This window comes from Periplaneta americana, chromosome 2, assembly GCF_040183065.1.
Source record: "Periplaneta americana isolate PAMFEO1 chromosome 2, P.americana_PAMFEO1_priV1, whole genome shotgun sequence".
Taxonomy (NCBI): Eukaryota; Metazoa; Arthropoda; class Insecta; order Blattodea; family Blattidae; genus Periplaneta; species Periplaneta americana.
Genome location: NC_091118.1, coordinates 37,403,162 through 37,417,754, shown reverse-complemented (window position 1 = coordinate 37,417,754; position 14,593 = coordinate 37,403,162). Strand labels below are relative to the sequence as shown.

Sequence of the window (14,593 nt, the reverse complement as noted above, 5' to 3'; positions counted from 1 at the left end):
AAAATGCTGGTTTTAACATTTACAACGAATGTCCGAAAATAGATTTCCAAGAATAATGTTACGATTATAAACAGGATACTGTTACAAAATCAAATGAAGACCCCTTGAAGTCGGAACAGACCAAATGTTCTCAAGTTCTAAAGCATAGAGGAGTTGACAGTATACTAAAATATATACCAAACTGTTTACATTTTAATACGTAACTATTTATAGCAGAGGTTACCCAAGGCTTATTTAACCAAAAACTGTTTAAAATGCAACTGTGAACTGTACCTGTAGTTTTAATTGTTTAATTTATGAATACAAAAAATTAATACAATTGAATCGGTCGGAGCTAAAAGGAATTAAGTCAAAATATGAAGTTTTGGGTTATGCAACAATTTGAACAACTGATGTCATGCGCATCGAACGGAGGAAGAAGGAACTAAGACTTTTAAATATTCTTTTGTCTTCTATAACATAAAAATATAATATTTGTGTTATTAATGCAATATGTTTTGCTTCTCCTTAAAAGTTGTCAAAAGTGACTTAATTCCTTTTAGCTCCGACCGATTCAATTACTGTATATGAAATTTAAATAGCTTTGTACAAGAAAAACCGAAAGGAAGGTTAGGCCTAAAAAAAGAAACGAAGAGAAGCAAAAGGGGAAAATAAAATAAATAATGAAAAATAATGTGAAGCAGTAACAGAAATAGAGAAATATAGCTATAGAGGAAATATAGAGGAGTAAAAGGTAGACAGAGAAAGGGAAAATGAAAAAGTAACAGTGAGAAATTGAGAAAGATAGCTATTGAGGAAGTACAGAGGAGTAAAGCTAGACAGAGAAAGAGAAAACTGAGTAAAATCAACAAAGCCACGCAAATTGTCTTTTGACGCAGAACAATGCCAACAAATCTAATCAATACAGCTACAGAAGGAGAACAAAAGAAGCAATGTTGTGAACAGAATTAATAATCAGCTTTCCTTCAAAACTCAGACTACGAACCACTAGTAGAGTTGGAATATGCATAAACATAACTTCACAAAGCTTCATTTAAAGTATCATAGCGTCAAAATGAATTAAGCAATGTCTCATAAGGTCTGATTCTGATTTCATCTCCACAGCAGAAGGTTCCTTTTGCTGTAGGTATTTTTAGTATAATAAATCAGAACTCAAGAACAAAACAGGTTAATAGTCACCTGGAGTGAGATTGTGCCAGTTGAACTTTTCCTACAGCACACAACGAAATTCCAAAGTTGTCAACAGATGTTGATAAGCTTACTAGTAACACCAAGTAGCCTATAATATGAATCTTTGCTTATGAGCCAAAATTAAGTCACAAAATACAAATGGTAGGAAAAGTTTTTATGGCACAATCTCACACCATACGTACCCTCTAACTTTAATAAATGTTCATACTGAATTCCAAATTAATTAGTTTAGTTATTACCTTATTCATACAGTACTGTAGTATACGAAATTATTAGAATTCACTTTGCAGTCTCTTTCTTGTATCTCTGCTCCTTCAATTTCAAGTTTATCCTCTTGACAATTTTGGTATATCACCATACAAAATTCAACACCCTTTCCCTAACACTTCTACCGTTTAATTCACTGATATGCTTGAATATTTTATTACCGGTGCTATACATTTTCCAACACAGAAAGGTAAACGGTCTAAATGCAACCTCCAACAGCGTATGTTTTACAGAGAAATGTCTACTTATACACAGATTTCAGTAGTTAGTGGGGTTTAAAAAGGGTGCGTCAGCTACTATGGCTATTTGCGCCCTCATCTAAAGTCCTTCACAAAACAGAAACCCAATACAATAATCTGAATGCTTAAAAGAACTAAAAAGCGTTGTCACGGTTAAAACGAGGTACACAAATGCAGTTTCAACAAGGTGATGCATAAAAATCATAAAGTGAGTAGTTCTCAGATCCTACCTAGTATTTAAAAAGAAACAATAAAATAATAAAACAAATGCCACTGTAAATAACTTATCTGGCGCATTTCTAAAATACTCGGATGTAAAAGATCTGAATGTCAAATTTGTTAAAAAAAACCATATACTAAATAACAAATGTAACCTCCAGATGTAAAGTGTCCGGAGGATAAGTAAAGTAAGTCAAAAAACTAAATAACCCTGTCAAGTCCTGTACGTAGATTTCATTTCAGCACACATCAAAGGTAACTGATGTCATTAAAAACTGTACACAGTTGTTCACATGCCAAGTGAGGCAATTAAGCAGGGCTATGGAAGAGTATAGCCTAAGCTTTCGACTCATTTCACTGCACAATTAAAACTATTTGAATTTTGTTTACTAGTTAGGCCTATGTTGTTTTTAGGTACAAGTAAAACTTTTTGAGACTTCAAGAATTAAAGTTAAAAACACAATTCCACCAATGGAGGACTCGTAACAGTTTGGTTTTGAGAAACAAAACAATACATTAGCCTACCACTTATGAAAACTTGGGTTCTATTCTGTCAAAACCGATGGTGCAAATTATTTGCTTGCAAAAATGAACAAATAAATACAGTTCGTCAAAACAGAATGCAGTCTCCATAGTATTATTATCATATAAAATCACTCATACAAGTAGACCTATTTATCAGAAGTTTCACTGCATTACCATAATTCGCCACACACAGTAGAACTATAATTTCGCAACAACACACACAATTAAAAAAACCATTTAAACATATTTTTAATCTAAATGCAATCTGGAAAACTTTTAGAAGTCCAAGCAAGCTTACAGCCTACTCATCCCTGTTAACATACCGGCAATTCGGTCGTTTATTCTTATGTAGGCCAATGTACTTTATACTTTTAACAAATTTAGACTATTCTAGTTGCCTACACACAAAAAGTGCATCTATATTCATCTTCTCTATATTTATACTACGTATTATCAACAGATTTATGTGTAGGCTTATACCTATTTATTCCGACTATTGAAAGTGCCTAATTATATTGATGAAGTCATTCACTTATTCCTGAGGTGTTTATAAAGTACCACTGGAACAATCTGAATTAAAACGGTAATTACGGTTGCAAGAATGAGCAGTACACCAAATGAGTTGTTTAAATAATGGTTTAAAAACATTTTTATGTATACAAATGTTTTAAAATTCCTAGCCTCAAACAACATAATATTCAGCAATTACTTCCAGAAAACTAAGCAGGACCTAAACGGTTCCTTACTATCTAAACAGCGATGTTAATAGATCGTCATTGTGCTAGATGAGTCATTGATATTTCATGAATGTTTCTATGAAAGACTGCCAATAAGTCGAAATCAATATTCATAAGAGATTACGGTAATTTACTAGGAGACGTCTGTACTCTAGTAAGCTATTTAAGTTTCTTTTTCATGCAATAAAATATTTCATGTAGGCCCTAGGTATGGAATTTCATTTAAAAATCCGGTAGAAGGCAAACATTTTATCTTCGGTTGGATAAGTTCACTTCTACGGTGTAGGCCTATCAATAACAACTTAGGGTTAATTCAAAAGCTGACCTTATGACCTGTCATAACAAATTAATAACCTACATTTTGAAAATCAACGTAACCTTACCTACATAGTAGTAGCAATCATGCTTTTAAACGGCTCGAAATTAATGATTTCTAAGATGAAGTCATACATAATATGAAATATGACACTTCCACACAAACTGAATAAATACAATAAAATGGGCTTACATTTGTACTGCAAGAATTATCAGTATGACCTACATTAATGTGTCACTCACCGCGTAGGTTGGTAATGAACCAAGATCTGCACACCTGTTTCACAAATCTTGAAGAAGTTTCCAGCTGACAGCCCCTTCACACACCAAGTCAATTAAACACACGGATCATTACGCTAAAAACGCGACTCCAACATTCTAGTGACAATAATATGTAAAATACTCGGGAAAATGTGAGTAAATACGAAAGACTACAAACCTAATCGCAAAATGAACTTCATTCGGTCTATGTTATCTCACTTGTTCTCTACATGAAAAGTGGAATGTATCATAATTCTCGAACATATATTCTGGGAGTATAAATTACGGAAAAGCCACGATAAGTATTTCAAATGCAACGCCCCAACGAAATAGACAATCTACTGCCGCCATGTCATCGTAGCGCAAACATGCACGCCATTATTGCATGAGCATGCGTGGAAATCCGTTGAACTACACGAGAAAAAAAACACTACCAAACCGAGTCATCCGCAATATACACGCGCCGAAGTTGTGCAATGCTGTTTATAGCAGAAAGATTTTTATCGTGATGTAAATAAATGCTTTTAAAGACAGTACTGATACATGAAAAATGTGCCATGATGTATTTTCATCGGACATTAAATTCTTGTATGTTTGTCAGTGCAATATCCCTCCGAAACCTTAAAGTGGTGTAAAACATTCGCAAGATATCGCAAACGAACTGTACTGTATATAAATGTTTTTTTTTTTTCCACCTTAAACACCATACACATACAGTATACAATATATTTTGATACTGTCTGATCTATTTAGAGATACGGCATATTGTGACGTGACAAGGGTAGGGATAAATTGGCTTTTAGTCTGCATGTCTTGATGTCTTGTACTGATGTACGTTCTGTATTTGTTATCTCTGAAGGAAGGGGAGAGGTTGAGTAATTATAATTTTGACACTAGAAGTTTGCAATCCAATACATATCGTATTGAGACCTTCTAGTAATAAAATTATGTTTTAAATGCTCACAGATCTACATCCAAGTTTCTGAAATACGATCTGCACTGAAAGTCAATGTATACGATAATTTACATAGTACCCCAAAATATGTTTGATACTGAAACAAACGCAGGATTATGAGAAATGATTTCAAAGTATAATAATTTACAAAAATATTTGACTATGTATTTTTGATTGGTTTAAATACAGTATAAACAAATTATGTAGGATTAGCTCTTTAAAAAAAACCCAGCATGTGTAATTTCATGGGTTAATCCCCGACTTTTCCAGTCAGTTCAAACGTTCCTCGGTACCGGTACATGGTACAAGTATCGTATAGAATCAAATTGAAGTGAAACATCAAGGAAGTTTTGATTCTTTAAAATATGGATATCTGTACACTTTATTTTCAAGTATCATACATTGTATTTAGATTTTTTTTAATAACTGCACTGCAAATATGATCCAAATCGAATACTATTTAGTATACCCACACAAAGACCAGAGACTACATTTTAATTGTGTACGAAGTTTAGAATATAATATAACCATCACCATCACTACCTTCCTTCAAAGATTGGATCTTCTAGTCAATTTTGTCTTCACTGTTGTGAGATTTATGAACCAATATTATGCATTCACAAATAACGTAACTGCGTCGTTATGTGGTCAGCATGGCTCAAGATCACTGCTTAAAACATAAAACAAGCATTAAGACATTAATTCGTTGAGTCGACCTGGGTGGTGCACTCGGTAGAGTGTTGGCCTTCCATGGCCGAGGTTGCAGGTTCGATCCCAGCTCAGGTCTATGGCATTTAAGTGTGTTTAAATGCGACAGGCTCATGTCAGTCAGATTTACTGGCATGTGAAATAACTCCTGCGGGACAAAATTCCAGCACACCAGTGACACTGATATAACCTCGGCAGTTGCGAGCGTCGTTAAATAAAGCAAAATTAAAATTAAATTAAAACCTTGTTGATTTCTTGAAATATGACTTTTATCAGAGCTTTCAACTAGGTATATATTGCAAATAAAATGTCATTAAAAACATATCAAATTGTTTCTTCTCTTTTCTTTTTTCTTTCTCTTAGTTATTATGTACTTATATGAACTAAATACAGTCAGTGTTTCATATTTAAAAAAATGATATTTTGTACATATCTCCTCTATCTCCTAATCTAACCCACCAAAATATTTATAGGGCCTACTTATTTGAAATTGCAGATAAAGTACCTAAAAAGTAGTCATACCTGTACGCATTTCTTCTCCCCCATTTTTTTTTTTGTGGACATAAATGCATTTATATCGAAGGGTCATAAGAGAAATCCGTGTGACAGAATCAGGTGAAAGAATTACGAAACTAAAAATTTAAAACTGCTTAAACTTCTAATAACTCAAATACTAAAGGCTTATTAAATGTAACTCTTTACGTAAAATCATCAGAAAATAAAGATGATACCAGTATACAACACTTATTTACATTAATTACAATATTTTAATAATTATTTATTACTTAGTACAGAAAATATAATATGTAAGTCCAGTTAAGAGTGCATAGTTCCTTAATATTAAATAGGGATCTAGACATAGTATTTATAAAAATATGTGAAAAAGATCAAGCTTTATAAATATAGTTTCAGATTTGAAGCAGGACCTATGGTTTGGAAATCATAAGCACTTCATTACACCAATAAAGGTGCGAGGTAATTGTAAAGATATGTTATAATTATTGAAGACAATGAAAGACAACATAAAGGGCACTTTTTAAACTCTTTATGAGCTATTCCATCTCAAATCTACCGAAATATAGAGAAAACTGACCTTACAATTTCTAAATACAATGAAATTTTTTTTGTATGTAGAGAACTGTGATACAATGCTTTGTGCAAAGTTTGAGGCATCAGAACTTCATAGTGTTTAAATTTAAAATATTTAAATTTATCGTATTTTCATAAAATTAGCAACTTTAAACTGTTGTAGCTCCGAAACCCTTCCACCCAATGATCAAAATCATGGTTTATTTTTATGCTGAGAAATTAAAGTTTATATTGACACAAACAGATTTTCTTACTTTTTATGGAAATGGAGAAATTTAGATTTTTCCTCATTAAGACACCTTTGGCTAGGAAAAAATATTTTAAAAATATATACTTAGATTCCGCATTGAAAGTACAAATAAACATATTTTTTACTGGTGCAATGTTGATAAAGTATTGAAAATATCAAATAAAGAAAATAAATAGTACGCGCGTGAAGTAACCAGCTGGTTGTGAGACGGGAGCTAGCCGAAACAAGCAAGGCCAAGAGACAAACACGCGATGTGTTGTCTAGCAGCGCATGGCTGTGCTAGCTTTATCACAAGTTTTCATAAACACAGGAGTAAAATGACGCCCAACGCTTGCTTATCTTCAGCTCTCGGCCAGTGTATGTGGTACTGCGCCGTTCAAGTCCAGGCATGTGACAATAATCTATTTAATACCCTCGAAACTTATTGCCGTACCACTAAGCAAATAATGCCGAATCCCTCTTAATAATGCAAGGTTTTTTCTCAATTTTTTTTTTAATTTTTACAAATGGCCAAAAAGCCTAAAAGCAAGTAAAATCAGATTATCTGTCTCTCTCCGTACAATAAAAATAAGGATTACTTCTTAACATAAACACCAAATGTCAGCTTCAAAATAAGCTCTCGTTCAATGTTCTACAGTAAATGGTTCCAGAGTTCTGAGCGCTGAAAGAGGCTTGTTTTTATAAAATACGCTAAATTTGTCGCTCAATAATACGAAAACCGTTTGACTTTCGATAGTATATTTTTGAAAATGCGCTCCCCTCAGCACCTTGTATAAGTAGGGAAAAAATTAGAGTATAAAAAAATGCGAGGTTTTTTACTGATCGATTTCATATGGAATAGCCCTTATATAGGCTATTAATTGCTAAAAAGTAATTGTAATAGAATATGTACAGGGTGAACAGATGAGTATCCTGCTCACGAGTGGTCAGGTAGTCTAAACACAGCAGGGAGCACGGGAATGAGTCATCAGTCTGAACTAAACAGTAGTTTGCTAAGAGAGGTATAGCTAATAATAGGCCAACATATTCTACTCCACAACGAATGTTTATTTACCATTTGTATGTACATACAGATCAGCTCATGCTGTCAGGAAATTATTCCAATAAAATTTCCCTGATGATCGCATTCCAAATAATGTTGCAATTCATATAAATTAGTTAACAAATTTCGGGAAACAGGAAGTGTTCGAGATAAGAGAATATAATGATGCACAAAGGTCAGTGAGGAAGCTCTCCATGACATGGGGCATCATCTAAAAAATTTCTCTAGGTAGATGCCAGAAATGTTTGGCATATGATGGAAATCAGTTCCAACACACCTTGAGTAACACAGATGAGTACATGTCTTTTTAAATGCTTGTTTTTGTAATATCAGCCAGTGCCTCCAGTATTGAAGCTTGTAGTTTGGTACAGTGCAGACTCATGTTGCCATACGGCCATGAGTACAGGCTATGCAGCACATGTAGTGCTGCGTGTAGACCAGGAAACTCATAATCTGTCCATCCAGTATTTACACCAAAGTATCAAAGTTCCACCGCTAATCGCTAATTTTTTGTATAATATAGACTAAGCCTATCAAGCCTGTCCCACATTATGCGACTGAAATTGATAGTTAGGGCTAGGATTCTTAGGTAAATATTTTTTTTGCACTGCAATAGAAACTCGTAATTGTGTTTTAAATTTCGGACAAGGTCACCTGAGCATATATTTTAAAATTTATTTCACATAAAAATTAAATTTTCGTCAAAAGCCCCATTTCAGATTAATCATCATCCAAATGTTCAGTATAGTTGCTTAGATGTGGCAGTTGGCAACTGTTTCTCGGAAGTGTTTATCTGTGAACCTGTGGAACTGCAGTCTGCTCTCTCACCACATGCGATAAGAGCTCACGCTAAAAAAATTGTATTGTAACTAACACACACAAACATTGATATGTCATTTAGGGATGCCTTGTAAGTTATCATAACGCTGATTCAGGAAGCAATTATAATTTCATAAACATCAGCTGCGTCTGTTTTCATTTCCAATCATAAACATGTCTCTAGATAGTACATGTTGTTTCTCAATGGCCAGGGCGCTCTTTTTCCCAGTACAAGGCAGTGTTCCGCGATAATCATCAGTCATTTGTGATGGACAACTTGAGGATGAATCTCATTGTGTACTGTAATTTTTCAGCAGTTGGAGAGACAGCATAATTTAGAGTACTGCATATGTTTATATTCACATAAAATAACTGAAACAAAATATTTTTCCGTTTTTGTCGCATATTTTCCAGATTTTTAGCACCTAAAAATCCGAGCCGTATTGACAGTATTTCAATTAAATATCAATCAAAATAGTTTCATTATTGAGCATACCAAGTGGAAAAATCTATGTACCGAATGTACTCATATAATATGAACTATGCTGAAAATATGTGCTCAACACTAGTGGAGGAAGTTTGTGGCTCGAGCACCAACATACTGGTCTTCCAGGCGACTCAGGTTCGATCCCTTGCCAGGTCATGATGGAATTTTTGGTAAAAAAAAAACAGACTTGCAAACGGTTTTTCTCGAAGTACGTCCATTTCCTTCTATCATTCCACGAACACACTCCATCTTCCCCTTACTTATATCTGCAACAGTTAAAAATAGGCTGGGATGAAGGTTGGGGATTAGTATGGGTTTCTGATACTGATACAGGAAGGGTCTGGGTCCCAGATACAAGTCTGCTCTGAGGACAGGATCTGGTTTGAGGCAGGATGGCCTACCTGTCAACATCGGTTTCACGAATGCAATCCAGGCCACCTGTCAGACTGTCAATCATTGCACACACACACAGATATAATATATATATATATATATATATATATATATATATATATGGACCAAGTAAACCATAGTGCAGGGATCTCTCCCAGGTTGAGTTCTCGAAAAAGGCAAGACAAGCCACATGGGGGAAGGCTTAGCTGCAAACAACTGTTTAATAAGGTTGTCATACTGCAGCAGACATTCTGTCTCAGACAGGGCAGTTTTGTCTGGGACCATGCTTATGAGGCTGCAGCATGCTACATCGAACGAATGTCGAACGGTCTGAGACAAAACTGTCCTGCCCAAGACAGAACGTCCAATGCAGTATGCTACCAATGTAAGAATATTTTCTCATTAAATTTAATTAACCGATTTTTATGACTCTTCTACAACTTATATGCTGCCATTCCTTCTGTCACCTCTACAGCAAAGAGGTCTTGGAATTGTGGTGTTTTAGAGCAGTGACCAGCATGTTCCGTGCTCTGTGACGTCATACCACGGAGCCGCCACGCTCTTTGCTCGGCAATCTCTGCATACTGAGCACAGCGAGGAGAGAAGGTTCAACTGAACAGTGGTGGTACGGCGCCTATGCAATGACAGAGCGCGATCCATTCGTCTGAGGTAGTATGGGAACAGCACAATTACAATACATTTGTACGAAAACAAAACTGTACATCCGTGATAAATCAATGTAACAAAATATTTTGGTTTGTAATCAAATTTAATATACTTATAATAATATGAAATTCATAATACAGCCAGCTGCAGAAGCGTTCGCATTATGTAAATGAGGCTCCGAAACTGCTATAAATATACAAATATAGAAATAAATAATTTAAGCAGTACTACAACACTTGTCTACTCGGAAACTTGAAAATAGTTCAAGTGTTTTTAACAGACATTTTCCTACACAATATACAGATTGAACTATATAGGCCCTAACTTGGTGAGTAGTATGCAAAGTAATTTTAACTTTTGAAACTCACCATCACTTTGTGTTACTACCGTGCCCAAGTTAAATGCTTTGTCGAGATCAAACTGTGTTATGGAGTATGGAGGAATGGCGAAGTGTTTGATTTGTGGCAAGCTGTTTCAGCATGTAAAGAAATTCAATATACAATGCCATTATTCTCTATGCCACACAAATGATTATCGACAAGTACTAGTGCAGCAATTGAAAGATAAATTAAGTGAAGCTAGGGAACACACTGTCAGTGAATCAATGGTAAGCTTAAGGCTTAAGATATAGGATTTCACTAGCCATTGCAAAGAACATGCGTTCTTTTAATGACGGAGAATTTGCCAAGAATGTTGCCATCATGACCGCAGAGTAGTTATTCCCTAGCAAAATACAGGAATGCGATTCCATCAATTTATCTCCAAGAACTGTCGTATCATTGCTGCACTGACGCCACTGAGCTGGTGCGTGATAACAGTAATACGACTCAACTGCTCGCTCTTCCAAGCTCTTGAGGCCTGACTGGCTCTTATGTCATAACTGCAGCATCTGCCGGCCACTGTTTTAGAGTCTAATTTTAAAATTACTGCCAATAGAGAAGTTTCTGGTTTGTGTCCTCTTACAAAATTCAAAGCAGTATTTTTTTATTATTCTGTAATAAGATCCATTTCTTCAATTTTTTTATGTAGAAGACAAGCACAAAAATGTACAGAGATACGGCCAGGCCACCTCTTCTTTTCCTTCTTCTTCTTCCTAGATGTCTAATCAGTAACAGCTTCCATTGTCATCCCATACAGTAACTATCCTGACATGGTGCAGTTGTTCTGCGGTGCTTTGTCCAATGTTAATGAAATGGGTGTATCAATAGCATATTTTCAACGTTTGTTTTCAAAATATTAGAGACTTGTTGAATACTTTTACAAATCACTTCACCATTTTTTTCACGTACTTTCTGTACAATCAATATATCAGGTTAATTGTACATACTATATAGTATTGGAGATAGACCACAAACTATTATTCCATCTAAAATTACTAGGAATGACTAGTTTAAAAGATCGAGTCTGATGCAAAGAGGTATTGGCAAAATCATTATTCCTGAAGTACTTTACAACACTGACCACATGATTATAATATCTGCCACCTGAAGATACTACTCAGATGATTTAGAATGGGTAGGACAACCATATGTAATAACATCAAAATTCTTCTTATTCTCTAAGTTTTGGCACATTTTATTCACATTTTCTGCATTATCTGTAACAACAGACCCCACTTAACAATTTCTTTTTCTGCCTCGCAATTGTTAATGCTGTTGGTCGTCACTTCAGCCAGATAATCAGCAATGTGTGAATTATCGTGATATCAACTATGTCTATTAAATAAATATCACATGTTCTAATCGCTATAGTTACACACACAACTGGCTCATTGTGAACATTTGACCATCCATCAAATTCTACACACAGTTTCATTTTCAACTACCAGTATATCACACGTTTTGATTTTTCTTCTTCAAAAATTCAATTTAACAGTGTACCACTTATTCCTCTCCTGGTAGAACAGTAATCTGGAGGAAGATAAAATGTGCAACTTCATGATCCAGATTATTTTCTATAGCAGGAAAGTTCCTAGTAAAATAGATGTCTTATCTAAACAAACGTTGCTTTTAGATTACTGTCAATTTTGCATCTTGCTTAATTTCAAGAGAACATTTTCTACTGTTCTTGAAGCAACCCAGGAATTGGCTGATCCAACAGCTGTCATATAAGTTCAGTGTTGATCCTGTTGAAGATGAACTGCTTGCAACATACCTGATTAAAAAAAAAGAGAGAAATCATTATCCATTTTCAGTATCATGAAAATCTGAAAATTTGTATTAATCAATGGCTTTGAACAACATGATTATAAATAAAAATATTAATTTTACTCTTTTTCTTTTTCTGGGTATTCTGTATGACATGGACACATGTGCCAATAGCTAAGTAATGGATGACTTCAGACTGTTGAATGGATTAGATGAAAATAGCTAAGTGACTTTAGGTTATATTCCATCTTCACTTTTTCCATTTCCCCACGTATTCTAATAAATAAAACAAAAATATCTTCATGCTTTATAAATCCCCATATTTTAAACATCATGTTACTGAAGTCCCAGTGCTGTGTAAGGCATCATACCAAATATTCGCATTATGGAATGCATGCTGGTTCGAGTCATCATGGGGAAGGAATTTTCTCATGAAATTTTGGCCAGTGTATGGGACCAGCGCCCACCCAGCATCGTGATGAATTTGAGGAGCTACAATAGGTAGCGAAATCTGGCTACAGAAACCAGTTCTAATGGCTGGTGTGATCGTGCTAACCACACGATACCTCCATTCTGGTTGGATGATCGTTCACCTCTGTGAGGCATGCGGGTGTGGGACTGGTCAGTCTCGACTCTTCATGCGCTAATGTGCCACGGATTTAATTTAAATTTCATTTTTAATGCTACTAAGAAATCATGGTTTTTGAACAGTTTTTTCATCCAAAAACACTTTGTGCCCATTTTGTACAGAATCTCCGATTTTTCTAGATAAGTGAATTTACATAAGAAATTATATTCAAACTGAGTTCTGTAACAGCAAATTTATTTCCTATTCTGTTAACATATTCATCTAAGACACCATTATACGTAAATGTAAAAATATACTGATGTTCACAACTTACCTGGTGTTACTTCAAATTCACTGTATAACTTTTTCTTCATTCTTGTCATTTGATCTTCAATTTCATGTCCACATTTTTTACAGTTGGCCCACTAACTCTTTCTAAAATCTTCTTAATCATTTTTTTAATATTTTCGAACTGCAAACTGGATCTAACTTTCGGTCTGTACCAGACCAAGACGTGACATAACTGACTCATCTTTATCACAAGAAATGTCAGTACTTCCTTGAACCATCATAAAGAAGCAATTGACACTCGGTCTTACTAATAAACCATGTATAGTTTTTATACGAGACTTATGCAGAGTTGAGACAGAAAACGTTACTAATAAACCATGCATAAGCGATGGATGTATAAACAGTCTGTAACTATACAATGGGAATTGCTTTGCAGTAGTTATATACAAGAAACCCCTTCTTTAAGCGTTGTATATAGCGAAAAAATGGCCGCCCGTCTAACAGCTGTTCATATCGACTGTCATTTTATGATGGTTACGTTGCAGCCACAGAAGAACAAACCAAAGAGCATAGAATAGTTAGAATAATATTGCTGAAGCTTGTACTCTTTGACCAAAATATAGCATAGTAATCGATCAGAGCCAGTTGTACTATCGATACTTGACACGGCACACTAGAGCGCTCTACCGGATGCAATAGAGAACCTCAGATATTCTATTACCTTTCATAATGAAGTAATGACGAAACTATGACGTAGCTATGTAACAGTCATACTGTTATACATGACGTATGTAGTGATTATTAGTAAGGAATTTACACACGACTAATAAACGAGCTACTCATTGTATAAGTATAAGACAGTTAAAAGTATATATATATATATATATATATATATATATAGAGTTTTTATTAGTAAGACCGACTGGATACTGGTCTAACAATGAACAACTGCTGATAAAGTGTTACAAGTAAAAAAAAAAAGTTTAAATCCAAACAAATGTTGTTGGCCCAATAAAAGGGTTGTTAAATGTTAGTAACAGGTGGACTTACATAGATGAATAATTAAAAAAAAGGAAAAAGTATAAAAAATGTTGGGTTGAACTGCCATGGTTAAGTGAACCAACCCTGGTGCTAAGTATTATTCCATAGAAATATGCATTTTTATGTACAATTAGAACTGGGTAAAATCGTCAACCAAAGCATAATTTTTAAAACATTACTTCAGCTTATGTTTCAAAACATTATATATATATAATTGGCAACTTGCATATAAATCTAGGCTCCAATTGTAACTGATCTAGAACTGTGTAACTGGAACACTCTTGTAGGAAAAACTTCACTAAAACTCTTAAATTACAAGTTGAGGTACACCATTTTGTAGCACGCCTAAAATCACTGGGATAAAGTAGAAAATTAAACACATA

General features: G+C 34.6%; 2 protein-coding genes across 5 annotated transcripts in view; one reads left to right on the top strand and one right to left on the bottom strand.

Annotated features, from left to right (window-relative positions):
• LOC138692626 (transforming acidic coiled-coil-containing protein 2-like) overlaps window positions 1-14,593 on the bottom strand; it is a 302,133-nt gene that overhangs the window by 274,986 nt on the left and 12,554 nt on the right. The gene's annotated exons all lie outside the window — the stretch shown is intronic.
• Window positions 3,738-14,593, top strand: part of NANS (N-acetylneuraminic acid synthase) — a 36,363-nt gene continuing 25,507 nt past the window's right edge. For all 3 annotated transcript variants that reach the window (XM_069815758.1, XM_069815749.1, XM_069815739.1), the window contains exon 1: window positions 3,738-4,535. The gene's annotated coding sequence lies outside the window, so the exon portion shown is untranslated. The remainder of the gene's footprint in view (window positions 4,536-14,593) is intronic.